This window comes from Mobula hypostoma, chromosome 28 (assembly GCF_963921235.1).
Source record: "Mobula hypostoma chromosome 28, sMobHyp1.1, whole genome shotgun sequence".
Lineage (NCBI taxonomy): Eukaryota > Metazoa > Chordata > Chondrichthyes > Myliobatiformes > Myliobatidae > Mobula > Mobula hypostoma.
Genome location: NC_086124.1, coordinates 16,219,717 through 16,238,968, shown reverse-complemented (window position 1 = coordinate 16,238,968; position 19,252 = coordinate 16,219,717). Strand labels below are relative to the sequence as shown.

General features: G+C 44.3%; 2 non-coding genes and 1 pseudogene across 2 annotated transcripts; 2 read left to right on the top strand and 1 right to left on the bottom strand.

The window, feature by feature from the left end:
* Window positions 1–5,008: 5,008 nt before the first annotated feature.
* Window positions 5,009–5,090, top strand: trnal-aag (transfer RNA leucine (anticodon AAG)). The gene has a single exon. It is a non-coding gene; the product is annotated as a tRNA-Leu (tRNA).
* A 604-nt stretch (window positions 5,091–5,694) lies between these two features.
* trnat-agu (transfer RNA threonine (anticodon AGU)) lies at window positions 5,695–5,768 on the bottom strand. Its single transcript has one exon. It is a non-coding gene; the product is annotated as a tRNA-Thr (tRNA).
* A 10,726-nt stretch (window positions 5,769–16,494) lies between these two features.
* Window positions 16,495–16,891, top strand: LOC134338729 (histone H2A-like; annotated as a pseudogene).
* Window positions 16,892–19,252: the final 2,361 nt, after the last annotated feature.

Below are 19,252 nucleotides of genomic sequence, written 5' to 3'. Positions count from 1 at the left end.
TCCTCATCACTGTTGCTGCGGTCCTCAGTCTGTGCCTTTTCTGCTGGGAGTAGAAGTACAGCTTAGGGTTCGGACGTGCCAAAATCCAGATGCGGCATGGCACGGTAATCATTGTTGATGATGGTGTAACAGTACTCGAGCGCTCGGCGGGTGACATGCTGGTAATTGTTGGTCAGAGATATCTTCAAGCATTATAATATATGAATCATGAAGCAAACGTCATTAGCTCTGTTATTACCTGAAGCTGAAGTCCTGTCCACGCAAAGGATGGTGGACTCCTATTTTCAGAGTATTGGACTGAGCCACGTTGCTGTAAAGCAGAATACACTCTGATGTCTCTGATGTCCCTCTGGTACCGAAATCTAGCTCTGAGGTCTTCAGTTTTGTATTCCCGAGATGCTACTTTGTCCAGGGAACAACTCCCTCTTGCTACATCTCCTTAGCCACTTATTAAACTGTATCACCTTCCTATTTCTGACCTCAGTAGCACATTGTGCAGGCATCAATCGCGAGATCTCCACCCTGGATTTGTTGTCCTTTAATTTAGCAGCTAAATCCTTGAATTCACGTTGCAGGACTTCGCTACCCTCCCTATCCATGTCATTACTATCAACGTGGACCTCTGGCTGTTCATCTTCCCCTCCCTATCCATGTCATTACTATCAACGTGGACCTCTGGCTGTTCATCTTCCCCTTAAATAATGTTATGGACACCACCCTGATGTCTCTGACCCTTGAACCTGCGAGGCAACATTCCATCCAGGAATCTTGTTCTCGTCCACAGAACTTCCTGTCGGCTCTGCAAAACAACAAATCTTCTATCACTACAGTTCGGCTCTTCTTGTCCTTCCCTTCTGTCACAGAATATGACTCAGTGCCAGAGACCGCTTTGCTCTGGCTTTCCTCTGCTATGTTATTAGCAGCAACCCACCACCACCACCAACAGGATCCAAAGGGGTATACTTGTTATTGAGGGGAACGGCCTCAAAGGTACACTGTCCTGGCTGCCTATTCCCTTTCCATTTTCTGATGATTAACCAGTTATTGGCGTCCTGCATATTAGGTGCATCTAGCTTCCTATATTACTTGCAAATCAACCTCTCAATCTTCTCATCTAGCTCTGGCGCCAGTTCCCAAACACTGTCTATAAGAAGCTGCAGGTGTAGTCAGCGTCACTGGAAGTCTCATTGTCTTCCCACATCCCACAAGAGGAGCACTCCAATGTCCTGACGTTAATCCCCACTGTTCTAGCTCTGTAATAAGAAAGATCAGAATCTTACCTTCACCGACTCTCACTCATTCTGGAGGCTCTTAAAGCAAAGACTAAGCTGCCCACACACAATGGCCACTCCACTAAAAGCACAGTCTTATTCAACTCAAGCAACAGACAATCGGGCTAGGCTCAGATTTGAGGAACGAAGGGCGGTAGAGATGTCAGGAAGTGACGAAGAAGACGGAGGTAGTGAACAGAAGGTGGTATTGGATGACTGGAGTTGTAAGGCGGAAGGTGAATGGCAGGTTTCTGGGAAACGGAAAAATCGATAGTGAATTGGAGATTACAGTGGTTTATCATCCAGTGATGGAGGCAAGTAGACAGGATTTAATGAAAGCAGGACGGCTAAGTTTTGAATGTGGACTTGTTGCTGGTCTCAATATGATTAATTAACTAAAAATTGAAAAAAAATCATTAGGAGATATTGTGGGGGCAAGAGAGGTGACGCTCCTATTGTTTTGTAAAGACAATAAGCATCGTGGGAAAGCTTTAGGGCTAAAGCCGTATGAGGAAGGAAAGTAACGCTTTGGAAAGTAATCACAGGAGTGACTCTAGATATGTCTATGGACCAAGTTAAAATAAATTAGTCTTAACAATAGCTGTGAAGGCTAAACGTTTAAAATGGTTTCAGCCCAAAACGTCGACTGTACCTCTTCCTAGATATGCTGCCTGGCCTGCTGCGTTCACCAGCAACTTTGATGTGTGTTGCTTGAATTTCCAGCATCTGCAGAATTCCTCGTGTTTACGTTTTAAAAAAAAAACGGTTTCCTGTTGTAGTAAGAACAGTCATTGTTGATTAAATTTGATGGAAAACGAAGTATTTGCCAGATAGGGTTAATTTAGGTTATATGAGCTATATAGTACTGCACCTTTGAGATTTTTTCAGTGCTAGGAAGTTTGGTCGTGTAGCAGCTATGTGTATGCGGTGTCATGGATAAGGCGGAATACATCACTATGGTATGAAGTCATTAGGCCAAAAGGTATTTCAAAATTCAAAGTAAAAATTATTATTGGTGCATGTCACCACATACAACCAATAGTGAGGTTCTATTTTCCTGCGGACATACTCGGCAAATCTATAGAACAGTAAATGTAAACAGGATCAATGAACAACAAACTGTGAAAATGCAAATATACATAAATAGCAATAAATCGCGAGATCATGAAGTAACAAGATAAAGACTCCTTAAGTAAGATCATTGGTTGTGGGAACACCAGTAACAGAATGAGTGTAGTTAGCCTGTTTTGTTCAAGAGATAGATGATTGAGTGGAAGTAACTGTTCTTGAAGCTGGTGGGGGTGGCGGGGACAGCGTGTTAATTCAGCGTATCCTGTAAATAAGAAATCTGTGGCAGTGCAGCGCATTTAGGAAGAAATAGGCATTTCATATGCAGAGACTCTGCTGGTACAAAAAACTGTGTCAATAGACCTATTAATATCCAGAATACAGATGGATTAGAGTCGGGTGTGTAAAGTGCATGATTTTGTAACAAGGAATTCGTTGATTGTTGATGAACTAAAATTTGTCACGTTCAAAGCAGAAATAGTGAATTGTACAGCACAAACTAAAAGTAAGACACAAAAAAATATATTAAATACTACAGAAAAACGTCTAGAGATGAAAGGCTTGCAGGGATAAATAATATTCAGACTTCAAAGATGTGTTAATGATCACATTTGTTCGCTAATGGTCAGAGAAGCGTTCACATATTTTTCTTCTGTTCTTTTCCTTCTTTTATTGTTTACTTTCCCCCTTTTTTAAACTTACAAAGGAATGCTAGAAGTTTGTTTGCTAATAATTATGGAGTTTTAATGCTCCTTGTGCTAAATAGGGTCATAGTGACACAAATGTGAATGGGACGGTGGTGGAAGACTTCCTGGAAAAAAGTATTTAGTGTGTTTGTATGATACTGTAGGTGTCGGTACTACACCTCACGTTAGTCAGCCAACCACCAATAAACATTACTAAATGAAGAACAACCGCAAGCAACGGCTCGCGCGATCAGAAGCGCCGCAAACATGTTGCAGCAGGATGCCTGGTTCGTGGAGAGATTTGAAAATGTCATTCCATTCAGATGAATTAATTGGGGCTTCATGAGGAAAATGGAAATCCTCACAACCGTAAGCAGTGACACATTGGCTGTTCTACAAATTCTGTTTTAATCTCTGCGGAATTTGCAAGGAATCCGGAATTCTCGGTCAATGTTAGGATGTGGCACTGTGCTCCCGGAGAAGTTACGCTGAAAACCGCTCACGGGATCTTCCCCGGAACCGCACTGGTGCTGCAGAAGATCGGCGTCGCGCTGCCGTCGATAGGAGGGGAAGACCACGCAAAGTTTCTTTTTCCTGACCAGACCGAAAAATTCTGCTGCGTCAGCTAAAATTCTTCCCGTTTGGTTGATTGTAAAACGTTGTTGAGGAAGCGGCACTATAACAGAATGGGAATTGTGGGATTAGCTTCCCCTCTTCCTGAGTGAAAGGAGAGCGGAGGAAAGATTGTTTCTCATAAATTGCAGTTTTCTCTTTGGTAGTTTATCTTTCTGCACTAAAGGATGAAACTGTGGGCTCTGTGGCGCAATGGCTAGGATATTGAACTTCTACTGATGAGTGATTCAGTAATAAGTAAAAAATGTTTCTGTTTCCAATGACGGTATTTTCTCCGCATTGTAATGACAAATACGGTCAGAATTCGAGTGGCTGATGACGTCGCGTGATAGCAGAGAATCTAACAATTTAAGACCTGGTTTGAGGTAAGCGAGTCATTCACTCAACACGCCAACCAGATGATCGCATTTCTTTCAGGTCGTTGTCATCCACTGAATTAATCAGGCAAAATGCGGAGGAGACAGGGTCCTCGGTTATTCATAAGGCGGGAAATAAATTATTAAACAAAAAGAAAGGAATGTTAACAAGATCGGTGGAAGTAACGAGTTGGGCAGACAATCTGATCAGAGCTGTGCAGTCTTCTTCCTGCTGATGTGTTTTGTATTTCCTGAGGTTCAGGAAACAACCTGGAATTTGTCGCCTCACAAACACACAAGTGCCCCAGTGACCTGGTACCTAGTCCCCGTATAAACACTGTTTGAAGATGGTAACTTTCATCACCGTTTAAATTTTAAAAAAAAAGACAGTGCTGATGGAACAGAGTCTGGTGCAGTGCAATTGCAAGTCAATGCTATTTAATCCTAAAACAACTTCACAAAATCTGTTTCAACTCATATTGGAGGTTTGTGTTTGTATTTTTGAAATGCTCTAAATATCCCACAAAGGGCAGAGTATAGATTTCGAGAACCGTTGTCGATATGAAAACCGTGTTTTAATTTGAAATATCGGGGTGCAGAAGCTGGGATTGGTTCACGTGAATGAAAACCTTGCAATATTTTGGAGCACGTGTGCAAAGGTCGCTGAATGTGACAACATCGGTCGTTAGGGGGTGATTTTACTTTTCGCATCGACTGGAAATATGAATATTTAACCCTAATGTTTCATAAATATACTGAGAATACTCACAGTGACACCTCGAAGAACATTGTCCGGCACCCGGCATTTTGAAGAGGCAACTCTGTACCAGTGTTCCCTCTCGAATGTTTTGGGTTGGAAAACAAATGGAAAATGCATGAAGCCTCAAGCACAATATGTGGAAGAATATTTCAAATGATTTCACCGATCATACAACACTTTGGAGATTAAGGTGGTGAATAAATCCACGTCACTGTGTACTGCTTTAAAAGACGTGGTAGTGTGGCCGAGCGGTCTAAGGCGCTGGATTAAGGCTCCAGTCTCCAAGGAGGCGGGGGTTCGAATCCCACCACTGCCATGGCGAGTACATGTATTTGTTCTTTTCCGCCAGGGTTTCGGTTGCGGTATTAAAGTGAAGCCCAAAAACGTTTTAGAGAGTAGATGTAAGAATGACAAATCATCATGACTACTATCCAGTATTGGTGTCATAGCCAAGTATATTATTGTGTTACTGCCGAACATCGGGCGGAGGATGGTGTGGATGAGTGGGATTCGTAGCCTCTAGTTATCGAAAGTAGTGGGTGAAAAATTAATTAACATCAATATCTATTCGAGTTGATTTCTGTGACGCCGTCTGTCCGGCTTCTTGAAATATGCAGCGAACTATCCGGAGTTCCAGAGGAAAGACTTATGAGAGTGTGAAATCCTTTCTCAGCAAGACGGGGCAAGTCATTAAAGCAGATCAACACTGTAGAAACGCTATAACAGGGTAATCAAAAATGTTATCTATATGACACCGTCGTCCCGTTTCTTGCTCCGCAGAGACCACCAGACTTGCCACGTTTTCGAGGAATAATATGTTCCGTTCCATTTTATGGTATGGTGCTGTGTGAAGTATAATTATGATTTGCAGCGAGCGATTTCTTTGATTTCTTCACACGGCAATTCAACCCATTACTTAAAGGCTCCGCTGGGAGTTGAACCCAGGATCTCCTGTTTACTAGACAGGCGCTTTGACCAGTTAAGCCACGGAACCCTCACACTAAAAAGCAACTATAATAACATAGTTAATTTGCATTAACTCTTCTTCGTATGGTAGCGAGGGAAATGCTTCGGATTCACTCCGTAAAGACGACATAAAACAAAGTATACCCTATTGAGAGAATCACCCCTATACAGTCTGCATGCATAGCACAGGTTCACTACAGAAAGCAGCCTATCCCAATCCTTTCTGGTGCCATCAAAATTGGCCTTTCTCCAATTTATGCTTTCAACCCAAGGATCAGACCTATCCTTTTCTATAATTATCCTCAAACAAACGGAATATTATCACTAGATCCAAAATGCTCCCTTACAGATATTCCCATCACATGCCCTGTCTTGCTGTAACAGGAGATTCTGGTGGGAACGCTATGTATTGATAAAGGAACACACTTAGCAAACTCTATCACATGTAGCCATTTTACTATATGGGAATTCCAGTCAATATGTGGAAATTTAAATTCAGCCACTACTACAACCTTATTTTTTTCTTGCAACTGTGTGCTATCTGTCCACAAGTATACTCCTCAGTCTGCTAAGTAGTCTATAATATAATCCCATCCTTTTCTTATTCCTGTTCCACCCATATACCGTCAGTAGATGAGCTCTCTAGTCTGTCCTGTCTGAACACCGCAATGTCATTTTCCCTGACTGGTAATGCTACCCTTCCCCCTTTAATCCCTCCCACTCTGTCACGGAAACCTGGAACACTGAGCTACCAGTCATGCAGCTCCTGCAACAAATGAGGCTGCCCCTCCTGCAACCAATGTCATAATTCCACATGCTCATCCATTCTCTAAGCTCTCCCATCTTACTGCAATGTTTCCTGCATTGAAATAGACACAGCTCAGAACATTATTCCCACCATGCTCAACCGTTCGATTCCTGTTTTTGTATGTTGGATTAACACCATTGTTGCCCACAACTACTCCTAATTGCCCTGTACCTCTGGTTCCCACCTCCTTGCAAAATAATTTCAACACAACAAGTGTGAAATGACGCATTTGAGATAGTCAAACCAGGACATACTATGAATCAGCCCCTCATTGACCCTATGATTTCAGTCTCTGAGGGTGATGTGAACACACCTTTCAAGAGGGTGAATCCATGAAAAGCAGACATCTCAGAGCGGTACCTGGCAGACCACTAAAGACCTGTCTGAATCAACTGGGTGGACTGTTCACTGATATCTTTGACCTCTTGCTTTGGCATTCTGAGGTACCAACTTTCTTCAAGTAGTCTTCAATTATACCCAAGAACATTGCTTCAATGACTATTGTTCAATAGCACTTACATCCACTGTGATGGAGTGCTTTGAAAAGCTCGTCATGAAACATAGCAACTTCTCCCTGAGAAGCAGCTTGGACCTAGTCCAATTTGCCTTCCATCACAACAGGCCAATAGCAGATGCCATTTCATTGGCTCTTCACTCAATCCTGGAATATCTGAACATCGAAGTTAGATACATACACCAGGATGCTTTTCATCGACTACAGATCAACATTCATTACTATCATCCCCTCAAAACTAATCAATATCCTTCAAGACCCAGGGCTCAATATCTTCTTGTGTGATTGTTTGCTTGATTTCCTCACTTGCAGATCCCGGTCAGTTTTGATTGGCAATAACATCTCCTCCACAATCTCCATCATGACAGGTGCACCACAAAGCTGTGTGCTTAATTCCTCTGCTCTACTCTCTTCATATTTGTGACAGTGAGGCTACACCCAGCTCCAATGCCATATTTAAGTTTGTTGAACACTGCTTTTGATTGAATCAAAGGTAGTGATGAATCAGCTTATAGGAGGGAGATGGAAAATCTGGCTGAGAGATTCCACAGCAATACCCTCTCATTCAATATCAGTAAGACAAGGAGTTGATTATTGAATTCAGGAGGAGGAAGCCTCATGAGCCAGTCCTCAGTATCAGAGGTGGAGAGGGTCAGCAACATTAAATTCATCATTGCCATTATTCCTGAATCTAGCGTGCAAGTGCCATCACAAATAAAGCATGGCAATGGCTTTACTTTCTTAGAAGTTTGCGAAGATTGACACGACATCTAAAACTGTCATAAGCTGCTATAGATGTATAGTGGAGAGTATATTGACTGGTTGTTTCACGGCCTGGTACGCCCTTGTACTAACCTCTGATCCTTGTCCTGATATTTCTTGCATTAAAATAGCCACTCCTATTGTCTGCAATTTTGCCCGCTCAGCTACTTATCCTTATTCACAATCTCTGTACAAGCTACATCTGCCTGTATACTAACTTTTCCATCCTCTGACCTATCACACTGGTTCTCAGTCCCTTGCCAAACTAGTTGAAACATTCCCCAACAGCTTGAGAAAATCTACCCAAAGGATATTAAGTCCATAAAACAAAGGAGCAGAAGTCGGCCATTTGGCCCATCGAGTCTGCTCCACCATTTTATCATGAGCTGATCCAATCTCCCATTTAGTCCTACTCCCCCGCCTTCTCACCATAACCTTTGATGCCCTGGCTACTCTGATACCTATCAATTTCTGCCTTAACTACACCCAATGACTTGGCCTCCACTGCCGCCTGTGGCAACAAATTCCATAGATTCACCACCCTCTGGCTAAAAAAAAAGTCTTTGCATCACTGTTCTGAATGGGCACCTTTCAATCCTTAAGTCATGCCTTCTCGTACTAGACTCCCCCGCCATGGGAAACAATTTTGCCACATCCACTCTGTCCATGCCTTTCAACTTTCGGAATGTTTCTATGAGGTCCCCCCTCATTGTTCTAAACTCCAAGGAATACAGTCCAAGAGTGGAAAAACGTTCCTCATATGTTAATCCTCTCATTCCCAGAATCATTCTAGTGAATTTTCTCTGAACACTTTCCAACGTAAGCACATCCTTTCTTAAATAAGGAACCCAAAACTGCTCACAGTACTCCAAGTGAGGTCTTACCAGTGCCTTACAGAGTGTCAACATCATATCCCTGCTCCTATTCTCTATTCATCTAGAAATGAATGCCAACATTGCATTCGCCTTCTTCACCACCAACTCAACCTGGAGGTTAACCTTAAGGGTATCGAGGACTCCCAAGTCCCGTTGCATCTCAGAGCTTTGAATTCTCTCCCCATTTAAATAATAGTCTGCCCATTTATTTCTTCTGCCAATGTACTAACCATACACTTTCCAACATTATATTTCATTTACCAATTCTTTGCCCATTCTCCCAATCTATCCAAATCTCTCTGCAGACTCTCTGTTTCCTCAGCACTACTGGTCCCTCCACCTATCTTTGTATCATCAGCAAACTTAGCCACAAAGACATCTATTCCATAATCCAAATCGTTGATGTACAATGTAAAAAGAAGTGGCTCCAACACGGACCCCTTTGGAACACTACTGGTAACTGGCAGCCAACTAGAATAGGATCCCTTTATTCCAACTCTCTGTTTCCCGTAATTCCATGGGCTCTTATCTTGTTAAGCAGCCTCATGTGTGGCACCTTGTCAAAGGCCTTCTGAAAATCCAAATACAATATACAACATACACTGCTTCTCCCTTGTCTAGCCTACTTGTAATTTCCTCAAAAAATTGCAATAGGTTTGTCAGGCAGGATTTTCCTTTAAGGATACTATGCTGAGTTCTGCCTATCTTGTCATATGTCTCCAGGTACTCCGTAACCTCATCCTTGACAATCGACTTCAACAACTTCCCAAACACCGATGTTAAGCTAACAGGTCTGTAATTTCCTTTTTGCTTCCTTGCCCCCTTCTTAAATAGTGGAGTGACATTTGCAATTTTCCAGTCCTCAAGAACCATGCTAGAACCTATTGACTTTTGAAAGATTATTACTGACACCTCCACAATCTCCACAGCTACTACCTTCAGAACACAAGGGTGCATTCCATCTTGTCTGGGAGATTTATCTACGCTTGGACTATTCAGCTACCTGAGTACTTTCTCGGCCGTAATTGTGACTGCGCACACTTATCTTCCCTGACATCCTTGAATGTCCAGTGTACTACTGATGTCTTCCTCGGTGAAGACTGATGCAAAATACTCGTTCAGTTCCTCTGCCATCCCCTGATTTCTCATTACAATTTCTCCAGCATCATTTCTTCAGTGTCGACTCTCACCTGTCTTTTACTCTTTGTATACTTGAAAAAGCTTTCAGTATCCTCTTTGATATTATTTGCTAGCTTCCTTTTATAGCTCATCTTTTCCCTCTTCATGACCTTCTTAGTTTCCTTTTGTAAGCTTTTAAAAACTTCCCAATCCTCTGTCTTCCACTAATTTTTGCTTCCTTGTATGCCCTCTGCTTTGCTTTCACTTTGGCTTTGACTTCTCTTGTCAGCCCCGGTTGCATCATTTTTCCATTGGAAAATTTCTTCTTTTTTTGCAATATATCTGTCTTGCACCTTCCTCACTTTTTGGAATCCAGCCACTGCTGCTCTGCCGTCCTTCCCGCTAGTGTCCCTTTCCAGTCAACTTTGGCCAGTTCCTCTCTCATGCCACTGTAATTTCCTTTACTCCACTGAAATACTGACACATCCAATTTCAGCTTCTCTTTCTCAAATTTCACAGTGAACTCAATCATGTTATGATCACTGCCTCTTCAGGGTTCCTTCACCTCAATCTCTCTAATCACTTCTGGTTCATTACACAATACCCAATCCAGTATAGCCAATCCCCTCCTGGGCTCAACAACAAGCTGTTCTAAAAAGCCATCCTGCAGATATTCTACAAATTCTCTCTCTTGAGATCCAGTGCCGACCTAATTTTCCCAATCCACTCACATGTTAAAATCCCCCACAATTATCATAATACTGCTCTTCTGACAAGCCTTTTCTATTTCCTGTTGTAATTAGTAGTCCACTTCACTGCAGCTGTTAGGAGGCCTATATATAACTGCCATCAGGGTCCTTTTACCCCTATGGTTTCTTAGCTCAACCCATAAAGATTCTGCACCTTCCAATCCTATGTCACCTCTTTCTAATGATTTGATATCATTTTTTACCAATAAAGCCACACCACCCCCTCTGCCTACCTGCCTATCCTTCCAATACACCGGGTATCCTTGGACGTTCAGTTCCCAGAGACATGCATCCTTTAGCCACATCTCAGTGATGGCCACAATATCATACCTGCCAATCTGTAGCTCTATGACAAGATCATCCACCTTATTCCTTACGCTACGTGCATTTAAGTATAACACCTTAAGACCAGTATTTGGTACTTTTTTGCTTTGATGGCACTGCAACTTACTGCCCTGCAACTCATCCCAATGGCTGCAAATTTGCCCCATCACCTGCCTGTCCTTACTGACATCTTTACTGCTCACCATCTTAGATTGATTTCTGTTTTCCCCCTCCTCCACTCTAACATTCCGGTTCCCATCCCCCTGCCAAATTAGTTTAAACCCTCCCTAACAGCTCTATTAACCCTTCCTGCCAGGATACTGGTCCCCTTTGGGTTCTGGTGTAACCCGTCCTTTTTGAACTGATCATACTTCCCCCAGAAGAGATCCCCAAGAATCTGAAGCCTTGCCCCCTGCACCAGTCTCTCAGCCATATATTCATCTGCCTGATCCTACTATTCTTGCCCTTGCTAGCATGTGGCACAGGTCACAATCCCGAGATTACTACCCTGGAGGTCTTGCTTCTCAGCTTCCTTCCTAACTCCCTGGGAATCTCTCTTCAGGACCTCCTCCCTCTTCCTATCCATGTCATTGGTACCAACATGTACCAACACAACAGGCTGCTCGCTCTCTCCCTTCAGAATATTCTGGACCCGATCCAAGACATCCCGTACCCTGGCACCTGAGAGGCAACACACCATGTGGGTACCTCTATCAGGCTCACAGAAACTCCTGTCTGTTCCCCTGACTATGGAATTCCCTATGACTACCGCATTCCTCTTCTCCCTGCTTCCCTCCTGAACAACAGCGCCGGGCTCAGTGCCAGAGACCCTGGTTACCATCACCGTCCCCTGTCAGGTCATCCCCCTCAACAGCATTGAAAATGAGATACTTGTTGCTGAGGGGGGCAGCCACAGGGGTGCTCTCCACTATCCAGGCATTTTCCTTCCTTTTCCTGACGGTCACCCAGTTTTCTGACCCCTGTAGCCTAGGGATGACTACCTCCCTGTACCTCTTCACTTTCCCTGATAAGCAGTAGGTCATCAAGCTGCAGCTCCAGATCCCTCACACGGTCTCAGAAGAGCTGCATCTCGATGCACCTGGTGCAGATGAGGCCATCAGGGAGGCTGGAGATCTCCCAGGATTCCCACATCTGACACCCTGAACAAAGCACTAACCCTGCAGGCATGCCACCTAATTCTACAGGAATGAAACAGGAAAAATAAGTCTACTCACCCACTTACTTCAACAAATAAACTTTTTAAAACTTTAGCTCGTGCTGTTAGCTGTGTGAGCCCAGCTGTTCCTCTGTCTGTACGGGTTGATTTGCCAAGGGGGAAAAAATGAGTTGATGCCTTTCTCACACCTCTTCCCGTTACCACCTAAGCCCATTGAGCCAAAGCCCTACACTCTGCTATCACTCACTCTGCTGCCCGCTGCATAAGGTTGTCTCCTTTTTAAACTCTCTGCGCTGTCCTCTCTACGTCATGCGCCTGCACAGTCTAGTCCTTCAGAATTCAGCTCTCTCACTGCTCTTCTTGCCTCGATCCCAAAGTCCCATTCAAATTCAGCTGTAACCTGTCCTTTATGTACGGGTCATTCCTTTCCCAGAAGAGATCCGCAAATTTGGCACTTTGGCACCTCAGCCACACATATGCCAAATTGTACTGTCTCTACCCTCACTGACGCATGACATAGGCACTAATCCAGAGATTACTATTCTTTAAGTCCTGATTTTCAATTTCCTACCTAGCTCCTTATATTCTCTCTTCAGGAATTCCTCCCTATTCTCACCTATGTTGTTGGTACCAGTATGTACCACAACTTCTGGCTGCTCACCCTCCCCTTTCAGAACACTCATCTAATCCTGGTTTGTGGGAGGCAACATACTATCTGAGAGACCCTTTTATGTGTAAGCCTCAGGCTTGCTCAGCTCGCAATGGACTAGGGGGAGCAGTCTTCGGCCCTGCCAAACTGTGAGATCAAGTTTGTGTAGATGCTGTGTGATGTACCCCACAATGCCCAATAACCAGCCAGTACACTATATGTGATTCAATTATTACACTTTATAACTCTTACTTGAACTTTGGGATTAGTAGAGAACCAAAATAAAAAGGCGCCGAGAATAATAATTAGACAGTTCCTGCACAAATAACTCGTTGGAGCTCACGCAATATCCTTAGCCCACCAGTCAATTTCCTCCGAACTCTGCGGGTCCCAAGTCCTCGCTCGGGGTCCGCTCCGCTAGCCAACTCACAGCATCTCTTCGTGTGCATCTTCTCTCTTTATCCTCATGGCATGTTTTGACCAAATCCCGCACAAACAACAGCTTTCAGATACACAAGAAAGAATAACATCTGTCCCAATTGGTTAGCAAATGAATACATGTCCCGTTATCACTAATTATAACCCAAACATGCTGCTACAGAGAACCCCTTACATCAGCAGTCAATATTAGAGGTGCCATTTTATTATAACACTACAGAGAAGCCATTGTATTCGCCTAAGTAAGTAACATGAAAGAAGAACCCCTTATGTATGATCACAGAATCTCCTGCCTGCTCCCCTAACTATGGAATCCCCTATCACCACTGCTCTCCTCTTCTCTCCCTTCCCTTCTGAGCTGCAGAGCCAAATACATTGCCAGAGACCTGGTTGCTGTGGCTTTCCCCTGGTAGGTTCCCTCCCCACCCCCAATTCTCAACAGTTTGGAAACTGTATCCAATGTGGGGGAGAGTGAGGGGAATAGCTACATGGCTATGCTACACAATCTGCCTATTCACTTTTCTTGACTGACAGTCACTAAGATACCTTCCTCTGGCAACAGTATGGATTACAAATAGTAGTGGACCCTGCAGCATTGTGTACATCACTAGGCACAGGTCTGCACTCATACTTCCAGCAAGATAATTTTATAACCTCTACTGTCATGGCTTGCAGGGGAATCTGGTGAAAAATGGCAGTTGGAATTTAATGCAGACATTACACATAGGACATAACAGCTCCCAGCACAGGGTAGACACTGATCAATACTTCCAGGTGTGGAATGGTAGTGATTGTGTTTTATAGGTCTGTGTAAGGTACAGTGAATGGATTGTCTAAGACCGCAAGATATATCAGTAGAATTAACCCATTCGGCCCATAAATTCTGCTCTGCCTTTCTATCATGGCTGATTTATTATACTTCTCAACTCCTTTCTCCTGCCTTATCCCTTCTACCTTTGACACCCTTATCAATCAGAAACCGATCAACCTCAGCTTTGAAAATACCCAATGACTTTCCTCCAAGGACATCTGTTGCAATGATTTTCACAGGTTCAACACCGACTGGCTGAATAAATTCCTCCACACCATTGCTCTAAATGGGTGTCCTGCTATTCTGAGGCTGTGCTTTTGATTCTAGGCACCCCTTCCCCCCCCCCCCCCATTATAGGGAACATCCTCTGCACATCCACTCTATCTGGAGCAATACATGCAAAATGCTGGAGGAATTCAGCAGACCAGGCAGCATGTATAGAAGAGAGTCTATCTAGCCCTTAAAATATTTAATAGAGTTGAAAAAGATTCCTCCTCATTTTTCCGAACTCCAATGAGTACATCCAGAGCCATCAAATGTTCCTCAAACAATAACCCTTTCATTCCCAATCTAATTCTAGTGAAACTCCTCAGGACCCTCTCCAATGCCAGCACATCTTTTTGTAACCAGGTGGTGACCACAACCACACTCAATGCTCCAGCTGTGGCCTCACCAATATTTTAAAAATTTACAACACAGTGCCCGGCTCTGATTGTCTATGCAACAGTGATGAAGGCAACTGTTCCATATATTTTCTTCACTCTCAAACCTCTCTGTGCTGCCACTTTGATCCCACTCAGTCTTTACAGGCTGTCTGAAGATCACTCCAGTCAGTCTCACTCTCTGCTTGTCCCAACTCCCTGAAAACTGTTCCCCTTCGGGTCCTTATCCAGCTCTGTTTTGAATATCACTCCCAGCCCTGGCCATTCATTCCAGATCCCAACACTCACTGGGGAAGGTTTCCCCTAACAACATTTCCCTGTCCTTTCCCAGTGATGTTTCTTCAGTAACCCCTACTTCCTAAACTGTTCATGCCTGGGGACAGCTCTAATTCACTGTCACCTCAATTAGATCTTGACATGGTGTCCTCTGTTCGAAAGAGAACAGCTCCAGCTTCTGGAGCACACAACAAAACTGAAGTCTTTCACGACTGGGCCCATTTCAGTCAAATCTCCCTTTTCCCTTTCTAAAGCTGCTCCATCTTTCCGGTGGCGACACCAGTGGTATGAAAAGTTTCACCCTCTCTTGATTGTTCTTGCACTCTCTCATGCATCATCTACAGTGAGGGGTTGTGTTTACTTATTCTCTGGAACTTAGGGGTGAACTGATAAAAGATCATCTGGGGCATACACAGGGAAAAGTGCATAGTCTATTTTCCAGGGAACGTGAGCAAATTAACAAGAGATTAATAGCTTCAGATGAGTTGAGAGATACAAAAGGGACCTCTGAGGTAGCAGTTTCTTCATGAAAAGGCTGCTGTGTGTTTGGAATGGCTGCCAGAAATAGTAGTTGAGGCAGGCACATGGACGACATTTAAAAACATCTTGATAAGTAGATGGAAAGGAAAGGTTTAGAGGCTGTGGGCCAAATTGACAGGTGGGACTAGCTTGCTGGCAACACAGAATGGTCAAGTTGGTTCAAGGGCCTATTTCCATGGTCTTTGACTCTGTTACAGAAACTCAATGGAAAGCCTAAGTATATCACATCTATTGGGCCTTGCTTATTAAGTTTTCTGGTAACAGCCTGAGAAAGGAAATTGGAGATGGCAGACACTGCCAATGCTGGGATCTGGAGCAGTGAATAATCTGCTGGAGGAACAGAGTGGGTTGAGCAGTTTCTGTGGGGGCTGAGGAATTGTCGACGTTTCAGCTGCAGTGAGATCCCACCACCAGCCACATCTTCTGATCCCCATCCATTTCTACTTTCTGCTGAGACCAATCGCTCTGTGACTCTCTGGTCCATTCATCCTACCAAACTATCTCACCCTGGCCCCAGGCACTTTCTCCTGCACTCACAGGAGCTGCTACACCTCTTCCCTCTCCACCACTCAGGGACTGAATGAGCACTTCCAGGCAAGGCTGAAATTCATTCACCTCGCTGTTTCTGTGGCTCTGGCCAGTTTGAGAAGAGTGACCCCTCCATAAGCTGATGCATTTTCATAAAGAACCACCAATTCTGAAAGTCAGTCATGGCACAATTAATTTACATTCTGTACAGATAGAAGCAGACTGGTCACACAGGGAATCCGTATTCATACAGAGATTTGTAACTGATTTATATTTTAAGACTATTTTTTGGCAGGCTTTTCAAATTTCAGAGTTTTTGGTGACTGACATTTATTTTCCGTGCTTCTCTTGCTGCCACTGATCATTGGAGAATCGGACAGCTCACTGATTGGGTTATTCCACATAACCAATCTGAGAAAGCGTTGCACCACCAACCATAAGTATCCTTCCTAATTGCCCCAGAATCTAAAAAAAGGGTGAAAGTGGAAGATTTCCTCGTTTTCTATGAAGGACTTTCTAAGAATGAGTGGACGAGGTAAAACTGGTGGTAAGGCTAAGAGTAAGCCTAAGTCTCATTCGTCCCGGGCAGGTCTGCAGTTCCCAGTGGGTGGGCCATGTTCACAGGCTCCTGAGAAAGAGTAACTATGCTGAGCGGATGGGTGCCGGAGCCCTGGTCTATCTGGCTGCTGTGCTCGAGTATCTGACAACTGAAATCCTCCAGCTGGCCGGCAACGTGGCCTGGGACAACAAAAAGACCTGCATCATCCCCAGGCATCTGCAGCTGGCGGTCCACAATGATGAAGAGCTCAACAAGCTGCTGGGAGGAGTGACTGTCACTCAGGGCAGTGTGCTGCCCAATATCCAGGCCATTTTGTTGCCCAAGAAAATCGACGGACCCACCAACCCAAAGGCTAAATGAATCTGCAAGATAATCAACCAATGACACAAAGGTTCTTTTCAGAGCCCCTCACAGTGTCTGTGGAGGGGCTGAGCTGGGGTGACTTGTGGAGTGTGTGTCAGTGTACCTGGAGCAGAGAAGCCAAACCAGCCAGGTCTTGACACTTTCCTGAAATAAACTATTAACTTTTATCTGCGCACATTGTGAAAACTCAGCTCGAAGTCACCCTGAATGCCTTCATTCCTCCATATCAGATATTTTACAGCAAATGAGGAAGTTATCTTGGGCTCGCCCGTACTACTTTGAGCAGTAGCAAGTGGACCGATTCACTAATGAACGGGTGACAAAAAGGAAATTCTCCATGCTAACCTCAGTCCCCAAAAAGCCTGCCAAGATTATAATTTTCTTCTATTTGTCCAAAAATAAATATATATGTCAGGACGCTGAAGCAGGGACCCAATTTCAGAGCAAGTACTGTGTGCACTCTGATACTTACTGGGTAGCAAATTCAGAGGGGGCAACAAAGTTGGCATCAAAGTTCAGGCAGAGATCAAAACATCCAGAGAAATCCAAAAACCAGAAATGGGAAGCAGGAAGAGTCGATATTCAGATGGACAGAGTACAGACACGAATGCTGGAAAGGCTCAGGAAAATTCACCTAGTGCCCCAGCGGCCCTCTGGAACCCTTCCCTCTGTGGCATTGCCGAAGGTGAACATCAATAGGGATGGCCAAATCCACCAGGGCTTCAAAAGTGGCAGGTAGGTCCTGGGTGACCAGCTTATCTTTGATGTCTTTGGAGAGGCCGTTCAGGAAGGTGTCGGACTGTGCCTCCAAGTTCCAGCCGCTGGAGGTAGCTAGTGTCCAGAACTCTATGGCATAATCTGACTCAGATCTGTGCCCCTGGTGCATGTGCAGCATTTCACGGGCAGCCTCTCTCCGATGTTTGGAGCAATCAAACACATTTCTCATCTCGTCAGAAAATAACTGAGAACTACTGCAGAAAGGGGAGCCTGCCTCCCAGATGGCTGTTCCCCATTCCCTCACCTGACCGGACAGTTGGGTGATGATGTAGACTACCCTGGCTCGATCAGTCAGAAATGTTTTTTGTAATTCAGAAGTGAGGGTGCACTGGGAAAGAAAAGAGCAGCAGGTACCGGGCTCACCTGAGTACTTTTCTAGAGGAGGCAGATGGGGCTCTTGGACGGGAGGAGCATGTGAGGACGCGGAGGGCAGGGTGGAAGATGCAGTCACAGAATGTTGATGGGTGCTCTGGGACAGCTGGAGTGACTGAGTCTGGGCCACAAGATTGGCTACATTGGCAGAAAGCGACTCCACTGCCCTGAATGCAGACTCCAGCTGGTTCTGGAGTCTCACCAGCATAAACTCCTTTTGTTCCAGGATAGTTCCAAGTGACTGGGGTCTGATGGATCCATTCTGGCCAGATTGCACTGTCAGGACGCTGAAGCAGGGACCTAATTGCAGACCAAGTACTGTGCGCACTGTGATAGTTACTGAGTAGCAAATCCAGAGGGGCAACAAAGTTGGCATTAAAGTTCAGGCAGAGATCAAAACATCCAGAAAAATCCAAATAACAGAATCGGGAAACAGGCAGAGTCGATATTCAGATGGACAGAGTACAGATACGAAAGCTGGAAAAGCTCAGGAAAATTCACTGGCACGATCTGGCAACAAATAGGTGAAAACACAGGACTGAAATACACTGAGGAATAGACAGAGAGGCAGAAGATAAGTGGAACATAATGAGACACAGGTGGCAGCAATACAGGTAATAATGAGAAGCAGATGAGAGACAGAGTACTCAGTAATATAGGGACCAGAGTAGAGCAGGAGCAGGGACAGGACCACCTGGCAATACAAAACCACAGACTGACTACTATTGAGAACACACAAAAAGACAGAGTTCAACTGGAGGTACTGACAATATGTGGACAGGACTTCACCGTAACAGGGTCCCCACTCACTTACAATAAAGACCGTGTGAGAATTCATCATGCAAAATTATTTGAGTTTAATCTTCACTTCCCATTTCCACTGGTAATCGATTGAAATAAAAGCTGTACAACCCATCAGATTGTAGACAGGTCACCACTTACAAACTGCAATCGGAGCAGAGACTGTGGTGTTAGTGGTTCTGTAAAAGGACACTGAGTGATCGCGAGTTGAAATACGATTCCTGCCCTTTACAACACAGGGCTACTACAGTTAATACATCGCTTTCACAGCAACAACTAACAGCTTCACCTCAATTCACTCTATATGTAAAACTTTGTATGTGAGAATCGCGACAAACTGACATAAGTGTCAGAGCAGTGAGCCGGAAGTGGGGGGGGGTGGGGAACAACGGGATTGCACGGATCAAT